Here is an 11,619-nt window from a genome sequence, read left to right on the forward strand (position 1 = left end):
TCTTTTGCAAAAGCAACCTCCTGGCTAGAGGCCAACTGATGCAGACTATTACACCATATCTAGGTAGCATAACACTGCACCCAGAAAGGAGAAAACCAGTGAGTGACTTCAGCCATCAACGTTGCCTGCAACATCCTGGCTAACCAGGAGGTCCTGAGTCTGTCCATGTAGTCAGTTCACTAATATTACAAAGAGCATTTAAGAAAACCAGAACACTAAGGTGATCTATAACCAAGAAATCTCACAGAGTCTATGTCACTCCTTTGCTGCCCCCATCAGAGCTGGTGCAGATACTCACCACTAAGAAGACTTGAGGAGAAGTCACATTACTGGATCCCTAGCAGACATTCCACAGCACCAGCATGGAGTGTGGCAGCTCCACTGGATGGCTAGACCCAGAAGAGCAATAGTGATCACTGTAGTCTGGCTCTCAGGGACTCCTACTTTTAGGGAAATGGGGAGATCACCACATCAAGGGAACACCTCATGGAACAAAGAAATCTGATGGCAGAACTTAAGTCCCATATCTTTCTGCTGATGGAAAGTTTCTATCAGCATAGATGCAATTGCAGTGCTGGGCTCAGTGGGGCAAGTGTGCAGCTCTACCCCAACAGTCAGGCAGATTTGGTACTTGTGAAGTTTCTTGGAGAAGGGTACTCATTTCTCCCCTAGTCCACCTCTGCAGACACACCTGGGGTTTCTCTCACAGGAGCTCAGTATGGGTGCACCTATAGACAGCTTCTGTGGAATATTTCAGGGTGACTGCATCCCCACAGGAGGAGCACCCCCCAGGTTCAGGCTTGCACGAGGGACAGAGTCACAATTCTTCTCTACTTGAAACATCAACATTCCTACAAATGAAATAGATGTCTTAGGCCGGGCATGGTGGCTCATGCCTGTAATCCCAACACTTTGGGAGGCTGAGGCGGGTGGATCACGAGGTCAGAAGTTTGAGACCAGCCTGGCCAACATGGTGAAACCCTGTCTCTACTGAAAATACAAAAATTAGCCAGGTGTGGTGGCAGGCACCTGTAGTCCCAGCTACTTGGGAGGCTGAAGCAGGAGAATCGCTTGAACCCGAGAGGTGGAGTTTGCAGTGAGTCGAGACTGTACCACTGCACTCCAGCCTAGGTGACAGAGTGAGACCCTGTCTCAAAAAAAAAAAAAAAAAAATAGATGTCTCTCTGATTTTAATAGCCAGAACACTGAGACAGGAGTGAGTCTGAGAGGTGGATAGGTTTCCTGCTGCCCTGGCACAGGTCGTGAGGTAACTCCCACCGTTCATCCTGATAAAACTTCACTGTGTCTAATTGAGAACTCTCCCAGCCACCTTAATCAAGGCTGGTACTTCTTACCACCAGTAGGTATTTCATTTACCCACTGTTTTTAGCTATAACTGTTTCCTACCCAGGGATACCTCCCCTACTGGCCTGAAGCCTGAACAATTAACTTGATAAATAAAATATTGGAGGAAAATTAAATACATAAAACAGTGCACACCTTTGGGGAATGAGATATGCTTCAAGAGACCTCTGCCATTCCAACACCATAGGAGACAATGATCTTGCCCACACACTGAGTACATTGCTACTACAACCAGCATCTGAGAAAGCCATCATATAAAAACCAAGGAATTCATAGAGTCTTCATCCATAAAAGCACCAGGAACCAAATAAGGCTATAGTAAACTATAAACATTAAGTAACATACTGAAAGGAAAAAATAAATTAAAAAAAGAAATATAGTCAAATAAAAAATAAATTCAAGATCAATTAGAAAATATAGTCTACACAAATGACAAGGAGCCAGAAAAGAAATTCTGGTAATAGGACAAAACAGGATTCCATAATGCCTCCAAAAGATCATACCAGCCCTCCATCAATGCACACAAACTAAGATGAAATATTTGAAATACTTGATACAGAATTCAGAAGGTAGATTTCTAAGCTACTCAAGGAGATACCAGAGAAAGGTCCAAATTAACATAAACATAAAGAAATATCATGAAATAATTCAGGATATGAATGAAAAACTTTCTAGAGAGATAGATAAAGAAAAACCCATCAGAATTTCTGAAAATGAAAGGCATACTTGGGAAACTACAAAATGTAATGGAAAGTTTCAACAATAGAGTAGAACAAGTAGAAGAAAGAATTTCAGAACTCGAAGGCAAGGCTTTTGAATTAACACAATCAGACAAATATAAATATGAAAGGATCAAATGAAATAAACAAAGTCTCCAGGATATATGGGATTATGTAAAATGGCCAAACCTAAGGATAATTGATGTTCTTGAGGGAGAACAGAAGTTTAAACATTTGGGAAACTTATTTGATGGAATAATTGAGGGAAACTTCCCTGGCCTTGATAGAGATTTAGATATCCCAATACAAGAAGCTCAAAGAATTCCTGGGAAATTCATCGCAAAAAGATCATCACCAAAGCTCATAGTCATTAGGGCTTCCAAACTCAACATGAAGGAAAGAATTCTAAGAGTTGTAAGAAAAAAGCATCAAGTGACTTATGCAGGAAAACCTACCATACTAACAGCAGACTTCTCAGAAGAAGCCTGAATAAGGGAGGAGACCACCCCTCATATTGTCTTATGCCCAATTTCTGCCTCCAAAGAAAGAAGAAGTGAAAACTAAAAGGCAGAAGTGAAATCCACAAGCAGATAGAACGGTGCCACACCCTGAGCCTGGTAGTTAAAGATCGACCCCTGACCTAATCGGTTATGTTATCTATAGATTACAGACATTGTATAGAAAAGCACTGTGAAAATCTCTGTCCTGTTCTGTTCCATTCTAATTACCAGTGCATGCAGCCCCCAGTCACATACCCCCTGCTTGCTCAATCAATCACGATCCTCTCATGCGGACCCCCTTAGAGTTGTGAGCCCTTAAAAGGGACAGGAATTGCTCACTCGGGGAGCTCGGTTGTTGGAGATGTGAGTCTTGCCAAAGCTCCTGGCTGAACAAAGCCCTTCCTTCTTTAACTTGGTGTCTGAGAGGTTTTGTCTGCAGCTTGTCCTGCTATATTTCTCGGTTCCCTGACCAGGAAGAAAGGTGGTTAACAGATGGCTGAGGCAGCCACTTAGGCGGCTTAGACCTGCCCTGTGGAGCATCCCTGTTGGGGACTCCAGCCAGCTTGAGCGACGCGGATCCTGAGAGCGCTCTCGGGTAGGCAATTGTCCCAGTGGAATGTCTCGCCAGAGCAGCGCATGGTAGGCCCCTGTGGAGGATCAACGCAGTGGCTGAACACTGGGAAGGAACTGGCACTTGGAGCCCAGACAACTGAAGCTTGGTAAGATTAGTCTTTGGAACTTGCCCACTCCATTTGAGTGGAAGCGAGGCCTGATCACCCATGGCATGCCTGTACCGGTACTTTGTTTTTGTTTTTGACTTGACTTGGATTGCTTGATACTTTGGTTTTGATTTTGACCTGGCTTGGATTTCTTGATATTCTGATTTTGGTTTTGATTCTGTTTGATGTAAACTGTAAAAGTGTGTGTGTGCCCTTTTTACCTGTTCTTTGTTTTGTGGTGTGCATGTGGTGTGAGCGTGGCATTTTGTCTTGAGGAAGCATAGGTCAGGCACACAGTAAGCCCACCCCACTAGGAACTATGTTGAAAAATTTCAAAAAGGGTTTTAAGGGAGACTATGGAGTCACTATGACACCAGGAAAACTTAGAACTTTGTGTGAGATAGACCAGCCAGCATTAGAGGTGGGTTGGCCATCAGAAGGAAGCCTAGACAGGTCCCTTGTCTCGAAGGTATGGCACAGGGTAAACTGTAAGCCAGGGCATCCAGATCAGTTTCCATACCATATATAGATTCTTGGTTACAGCTAGTTTTGGACCCTCCCACAGTGGTTAAGAGGACAGGCAGCAGCAGTACTAGTAGCAAAGGGACAATTAGTTAAGGAAGGTTCTCGTTCCACCCACCGAGGGAAGTCGGCCCCAAAAGTCCTGTCCGACCCAACATCAGAAGAATCATGGCAGGAATTGGTACCAGCAGTACCCTCTTCTTACCGAGAGGAAGGGCTCCCCACTCCTGAGCCCACAGCACCTCCACCTCTACCAGATAACCACACCCTAGACCACCCAGAGTAGACAAAAGAGGAAGTGAAGCAGGGGGAGAAACTCCTCCCTTGGCAGCTTGCTTACGGCCCAAGACTGGAATCCAAATGCCCCTGAGAGAGCAGTGATATACTGGGGTAGATGAGGATGGAGAGATGGTGGAAAGGCGTGCCTTTGTGTATCAACCTTTCACCTCTGCTGACCTCCTCAATTGGAAAAATAATACTCCATCTTACACTGAAAAGCCTCAAGGTTTAATTGACTTGCTCCAAACTATTATACAGACTCATAATTCTACTTGGGCTGATTGACACCAGCTGCTCATGTACCTCTTTAATACAGATGAAAGGCGAAGGGTGCTCCAGGCAGCAACTAAGTGGCTAGAGGAGCATGTCCCAGCCGATTACCAAAACCCCCAAGAATGTATAAGAATTCAGCTACCAGGAACAGACCCCCAATGGGACCTGAACGAGGGACCAGACATGGAGAGGCTAAGATGGCACCATGAGGCATTAATAGAAGGTCTAAAGAAAGGGGCTCAAAAGGCTACAAATGTAAATAGGATCTCTGAGGTCATCCAAGGAAAAGAGGAGAGTCCAGCGCAATTCTATGAAAGACTGTGTGAGGCTTACCGTACGTACATTCCTTTTGATCCAGATAGCCCTGAAAATCAGCACATGATTAACATGTCCTTAGTTAGTTAAAGCGCGGAAGATATCAGGAGAAAATTGCAGAAACAAGCTGGGTTTGTGGGTATGAATACCTCACAGTTACTGGAAATAGTCAATCAAGTGTTTGTGAATAGAGATGCAACAAGCTGCAGAGAAAGCCGTAAGGAAGGCGAATGCCAGGCTAGGCGAAATGCCAACTTACTGGTCTCAGCCATTAGGGGAATTCCCCCAAAAGGAGAAGGAAAAGGGGGTTCCAGGAAGAATACCCAGTCTAATCGTCCATGCTTGCAAGGTAACCAATGCGCCTAGTGTAAGGAAATAGGACATTGGAAAGATAAGTGTCCCCAACTGAAGGAAAAGCAAGGTGAATTGGAACAAAAGACCTCAGAAAAAGACAAGGGAGCTTTGTCCAATCTGGCTGAAGGGTTATTGGACTGAAGGGGACCAGGCTCAAGTGCCCCCAAGGAGCCCACGGTCAGGATTACAACTGGGGGCAAGGACATTAAGTTTTTGGTCGATACTGGTGCTGAACATTCAGTAGTGACCACCCCGGTCACCCCCTTGTCCAAGAAAACCATTGATATAATCGGAGTGACAGGAGTTTCCACTAAGCAGGCTTTCTGTCTACCATGGACCTGCTCAGTAGGGGGACATGAGATAGTTCACCAGTTCTTGTACATGCCTGACTGTCCCTTGCCCTTGCTGGGAAGAGACTTGCTTAGCAAGCTGAGAACCACCATCTCCTTTACAAAACACGGCTCTTTATAGCTAAAGTTACCGGGAACAAGAGTTATCATGGCCGTTACGGTCCCCCGGGAAGAAGAATGGAGACTTTTTCTAACCAAGCCAGGCCAAGAGATAAAACTAGATCTAGCTAAGCGATGGTCCCAAGTATGGGCAGAGGATAATCCTCTGTGACTGGCGCACAAACAAGCCCCTGTACTCATTGAAGTTAAGCCTGGGGCCCAACCAATTAGACAAAAGCAGTATCTGGTTCCCAGAGAAGCTCTTGAAGGAATCCAGGTTCATCTCAGGCGCTTGAAAGCCTATGGAATTATAGTTCCTTGCCAGTCTCCATGGAACACCCCCCTCCTGCCTGTCCCTAAGCCAGGGACCAAGGACTACCAGCCAGTACAGGACTTGCGCTTGGTCAACCAAGCTACAGTGACTCTGCACCCAATAGTTCCTAACCCTTACACATTGTTAGGGCTGCTGCCGGCTGAGGACAGCTGGTTTACCTGTCTGGATTTAAAAGATGCCTTCTTTAAAAGCATCAGACTAGCTCCTGAGAGCCAGAAGCTGTTTGCCTTTCAGTGGGAAGATCCAGAGTCAGGTGTCACTACTCAGTACACTTGGGGGATCTGGCTTCCCCAAGAGTCCAAGAACTCCCCTACTATCTTCAGGGAGGTCCTGGCTCAAGACCTGCAAAAGTTTCCTGCTAAAGACCTAGGCTGCATCTTGCTCCTGTACGTGGACGACCTTCTGCTGGGACACTCCACGGCAGTCGGGTACACAAAAGGGATGGATGCCCTGCTTCGGCACCTGGAGGACTGTGGGTATAAGGTGTCCAAGAAGGAAGCTCAGATCTGCAGACAGCAGGTACGCTACCTGGGATTCACTATTCGGAAAGGGGAGCGCAACCTGGGGTCAGAAAGAAAGCAAGTCATCTGCAGCCTACCAGAACCTAGAACCAGAAGGCAAGTAAGGAAATTCCTAGGAGCTGTGGGGTTTTGCAGATTATGGATTCCAAACTTTGCAGTACTAGCCAAACCTTTGTACAGGGTTACAAAGTGGGGCAACTGGGTGCCTTTTGAATGCAGGCCTCTAGAACAGCAAGCCTTTTGTAAGTTAAAGGAAAAACTTATGTCGGCCCCAGCCCTAGGACTACCAGATTTGACAAAGCCCTTTACACTGTATGTGTCAGAAAGAGAAAAATTGGCAGTTGGAGTTTTAACCCAGACTGTGGGGCCCTGGTCAAGGCCAGTGGCCTATCTCTCAAAACAACTAGATGGGGTTTCCAAAGGCTGGCCACCATGTCTAAGGGCCCTGGCAACAACAGACCTGTTAGCACAAGAAGCAGATAAACTAATCCTTGGGCAAAACCTGAACATAAAGGCCCTCCATGCTGTGGTAACTTTGATGAATACCAAAGGACATCATTGGCTAACAAATGCTAGATTAGCCAAGTACCAAAGCTTGCTATGTGAAAATCCCTGCATAACTATTGAAGTCTGTAACACCCTAAATCCCGCCAACCTGCTCCCAGTATCAGAGAGCCCGGTGGAGCATAACGGTGTAAAGGTATTGGACTCAGTCTATTCTAGCAGACCTGACCTTCGGGACAAGCCATGGGCATCAGTAGACTGGGAGTTGTATGTGGACGGGAGCAGCTTCATCAACCCACAAGGAGAAAGATGTGCAGGATATGCGGTGGTAACTTTGGATGCTGTCATTGAAGCCAAATCATTGCCACGGGGCACTTCAGCCCAGAAGGCTGAGCTCATTGCTTTAACTTGGGCTCTAGAACTCAGTGAAGGTAAGACTGTAAACATTTACACTGACTCTGGATATGTCTTTCTAACCCTCCAAGTGCATGGAGCATTATACAAGGAAAAGGGCCTGTTAAACTCTGGGGGAAAGGACATAAAATATCAACAAGAAATTCTACAATTATTAGAGGCAGTGTGGAAACCTCAGAAGGTGGCAGTCATGCACTGCAGGGGACACCAGCGAGCCTCCACCTCATGGCCTTAGGAAACTCTCCAGCTGATTCAGAAGCTCAAAAACCAGCATCTACCCCTTACCGGGCATCAGTAGCAGCCCCCTTACTCCCTCAAACACCTGAACTGGTGCCTACCTATTCTAAGGAAGAAAAAGGCTTCTTCCATGCAGAAGGGGGACAAGTAATAAAAGGAGGATAGACCAGACTGCCAGATGGGAGGGTAGCTGTGCCGCAGTTGCTGGGAGCCACAATCGTATTGGCCATGCATGAAACCACTCATCTAGGTCCAGAATCACTTGAAAAATTGTTAGGCCAGTACTTCTACGTCTCACACCTGCCAGCACTTGCCAAAGCAGTAGCACAATGGTGCGTTACTTGCCGGCAGCATAATGTGAGGCAAGGCTCCACTGTTCCTCCCGGCATACAAGCTTATGACGCGGCTCCTTTTGAGGATCTTCAGGTGGATTTCACAGAAATGCCGAAATGTGGAGGTAACAAGTATTTGCTGGCTCCTGTGTGTACTTACTCTGGGTGGGTGGAGGCTTATCCAACACGAACTGAAAAGGCCTATGAGGTAACCCACGTGCTTCTCTGAGCTCTTATTCCTCGGTTTGGACTGCCCTTATGAATTGGCTCAGATAACGGGCCGGCGTTTGTGGCTGACTTGGTACAGAAGACAGAAAAGGTATTAGGAATCACTTGGAAGCTACATGCTGCCTACAAATTTCAGAGTTCTGGAAAGGTGGAGTGAATGAATTGGACGATCAAAAATAGTTTAGGGAAAGTATGTCAGGAAACAGGATTAAAGTGGATACAGGCCCTTCCCATGGTATTGTTTAAAATTAGATGCACTCAACAGGATACTCCCCTTGTGAAATACTGTATCATAGGCCTCCTCCTATCGATATGTGAGCTTCCAGGCACTCCCCGAGAGTTAGGTGAAATTGAATTACGGCGACAACTACAGGCATTAGGAAAAATTACACAAAAAATCTCAGGTAAATGAGAGGTGTCCCATCAGCTTATTCTCCCCAGTTCACCCTTTCTCTCCAGGTGATTACGTGTGGATCAAGGACTGGAATGTAGCCACTTTGCAGCCAGGGTGGAAAGGACCTCAGAGCGTCATCCTGACCACCCCCATGGCTGTAAAGGTAGAAGGAGTCCCAGCCTGGATCCACCACAGCTGTGTGAAACTGGCAGCCACTGAAACCTGGGAGGGAAAACCGAGCCTGGACAACCCCTGCTAAGTGACTCTGAGGAGGATGACAAGCCCTGCTCCAGTCACACCCGGAAGCTGATTGGTCTACGCACGGCTGAAGCATGAGGAGAATCATCATGGGACTCATTTTCTGTATAATTTTGACTTGTATAGTAAAAACTTCTACTGATTTTCCCCGCATGGAGGACTGCTCTCAGTGTATACATCAGGTTACCTAGGTAGGGCAAGAAGTTAAAACAATCTTTCTGCTCTATAGTTACTATGAATGCTTAAGAACTTTAAAAGGAACATGTTTATATAATGACACTCAGTACAAGGTATGTAGCCCAGAAAATGACCGACTAGATGTGTGTTATGACCCCTCTGAGCCTCCCGTGTCGACAGTTTTTGAAATAAGATTAAGGACTGAAGACTGGTGGGGACTCATAAATGATACTAGTAAAGTATTAGCCAGAACAGAAGAAAAAGGGGTGCCCAAATGCATAATCCTGAAATTTGATGCGTGTGCTGTCATTAATAGCAATAAGTTAGGAAGGGGATGTGGCTCTTTTAGTTGGGAAAAATGCTATATGACCAAAAATAAGTACATTAGTCATGAATTAGGACTGTGTGGAAACAAATGTGGATACTGGTCTTGTGTCATTTGGGCCACTTGGATAAAAAAAATGAAAAGGATCCAGTCCACCTTCAGAAAGGAAAAAAATGGCCCTTCCTGTAATAAGGGCCAATGTAACCCCTTAGAGCTAGTAATAACCAATCCCCTTGATCCTCTCTGGAAAAAAGGGGAGCGTGTGACCTTAAGAATCGATGGGGCCAGACTGGATACTCGAGTAAATATCTTGGTTCTAGGAGAAGTTTACAAACCCTCTCCTGAGCCAGTGTTTCAAACTTTCTATGATGATCTAAATGTGCCAGTACCAGAAATTCCAGGAAAGACAAGAAATTTGTTTTTGCAATTAGCCGAGCATATAGCCCAGTCTCTCAATGTCACTTCATGTTATGTATATGGAGGAACTGTAATGGGAGATAAATGGCCATGGGAAGCCAGAGAATTAGTACCTACAGACCCAGTTCCTGATGAATTTCCGGCTCAAAAGAATCACCCTGATAATTTCTGGGTCCTAAAAGCCTCAATTATTGGACAATATTGCATAGCTAGAGAAGGAAAAGAATTCACTCACCCCATAGGAAGACTTAGTTGTCTGGGACAGAAACTATATAATGGTACCACAAAAACAATCACTTGGTGGAGTTCAAATCACACAGAGAGGAATCCATTTAGTAAATTCCCAAAGTTGCAAACCATGTGGATCCACCCAGAGTCCCACAGAGACTGGACAGCCCCCACTGGATTATACTGGATATGTGGGCATAGAGCTTATGCCGAATTACCTGACCAGTGGGCAGGTAGTTGTGTTATTGGCACTATTAAACCATGTTTCTTCCTACTGCCCATAAAAACAGGCAAACTCCTGGGCTTTCCTGTTTATGCTTCCCACAAAAAGAGAAGCATAACTATGGGAAATTGGAAAGATGATGAATGGCCCCCTGAGAGAATCATACAATATTATGGGCCTGCTACTTGGGCACAAGATGGCTTGTGGGGATACCGGACCCCCATTTACATGATCAACCGAATCATACGGTTACAAGCTGCCTTAGAAATAATCACTAATAAGACCAGCAGAGCCTTGATTATTCTGGCCCGGCAAGAAACTCAGATGAGAAACGCTATCTATCAAAATAGATTGGCTCCGACTACTTGCTAGCAGCTGAAGGAGGGGTCTGTGGGAAAGTTAACCTTACTAATTGCTGTCTACACATAGATAATCAAGGGCAAGTAGTTGAAGACACAGTTAGTGATATGACAAAACTAGCACATATATCCGTGCAAGTGTGTCATGGATTTGATCCTGGGGCCATGTTTGGAAAATGGTTCCCAGCACTAGGAGGATTTAAAACTCTTATAATAGGAGTTATAATAGTAATACTGCTTACTCCTCCCTTGTTTGCTACCTGTACTTCTTCAAATGATAAAAAGCTTCATCGCTACCTTAGTTCACCAAAATGCTTCAGCACAAGTATACTATATGAATCACTATCGATCTGTCTTGCAAGAAAACATGGGTAGTGAGAATGAAAGTGAGAACTCCCACTATTCAGTGAGATTCTCAAAGGGAGGGAATAAGGGAGGAGACCACCCCTCATATTGTCTTATGCCCAATTTCTGCCTCCAAAGAAAGAAAAAGTAAAAACTAAAAGGCAGAAATGAAATCCACAAGCAGACAGCCCGGTGCCACACCCTGGGCCTGGTAGTTAAAGATCGACCCCTGACCTAATCGGTTATGTTATCTATAGATTACAGACATTGTATAGAAAAGCACTATGAAAATCCCTGTCCTGTTCTGTTCCATTCTAATTACCGGTGCATGCAGACCCCAGTCTTGTAACCCCTGCTTGCTCAATCGATCACAACCTTCTCATGCAGACTGCCTTAGAGTTGTAAGCCCTTAAAAGGGACAGGAATTGCTCACTCAGGGAGCTCGGTTGTTGGAGATGCGAGTCTTGCCAAAGCTCCTGGCTGAATAAAGCCCTTCCTTCTTTAACTCAGTGTCTGGGGGGTTTTGTCTGTGGCTCATCCTGCTACATTACAAGATAGAAGAGATTGGGGCCCTATCTTTGGCCTCCTTAAACAGAATAATTGCCAGCCAGGAATTTTGTATTCAGCAAAACTAGATTTTATAAATGAAGGGGAAATAAAACCATTTTAAGACAAGCACATGCTGAGGGAATTTGCCACTACCAAGCTAGCACTACAAGGAAAGCTAAAAGGAGTTCAAAATCTTAAAACAAAAGTTTGATATGCACCACAATAGAACCTCTTGAAAGCATAAAAAAATCACAGGGCCTACAAAACAATAGCACAGAA

The sequence above is a fragment of the Symphalangus syndactylus genome, chromosome X (assembly GCF_028878055.3).
Source record: "Symphalangus syndactylus isolate Jambi chromosome X, NHGRI_mSymSyn1-v2.1_pri, whole genome shotgun sequence".
NCBI classification, from domain to species: Eukaryota; Metazoa; Chordata; class Mammalia; order Primates; family Hylobatidae; genus Symphalangus; species Symphalangus syndactylus.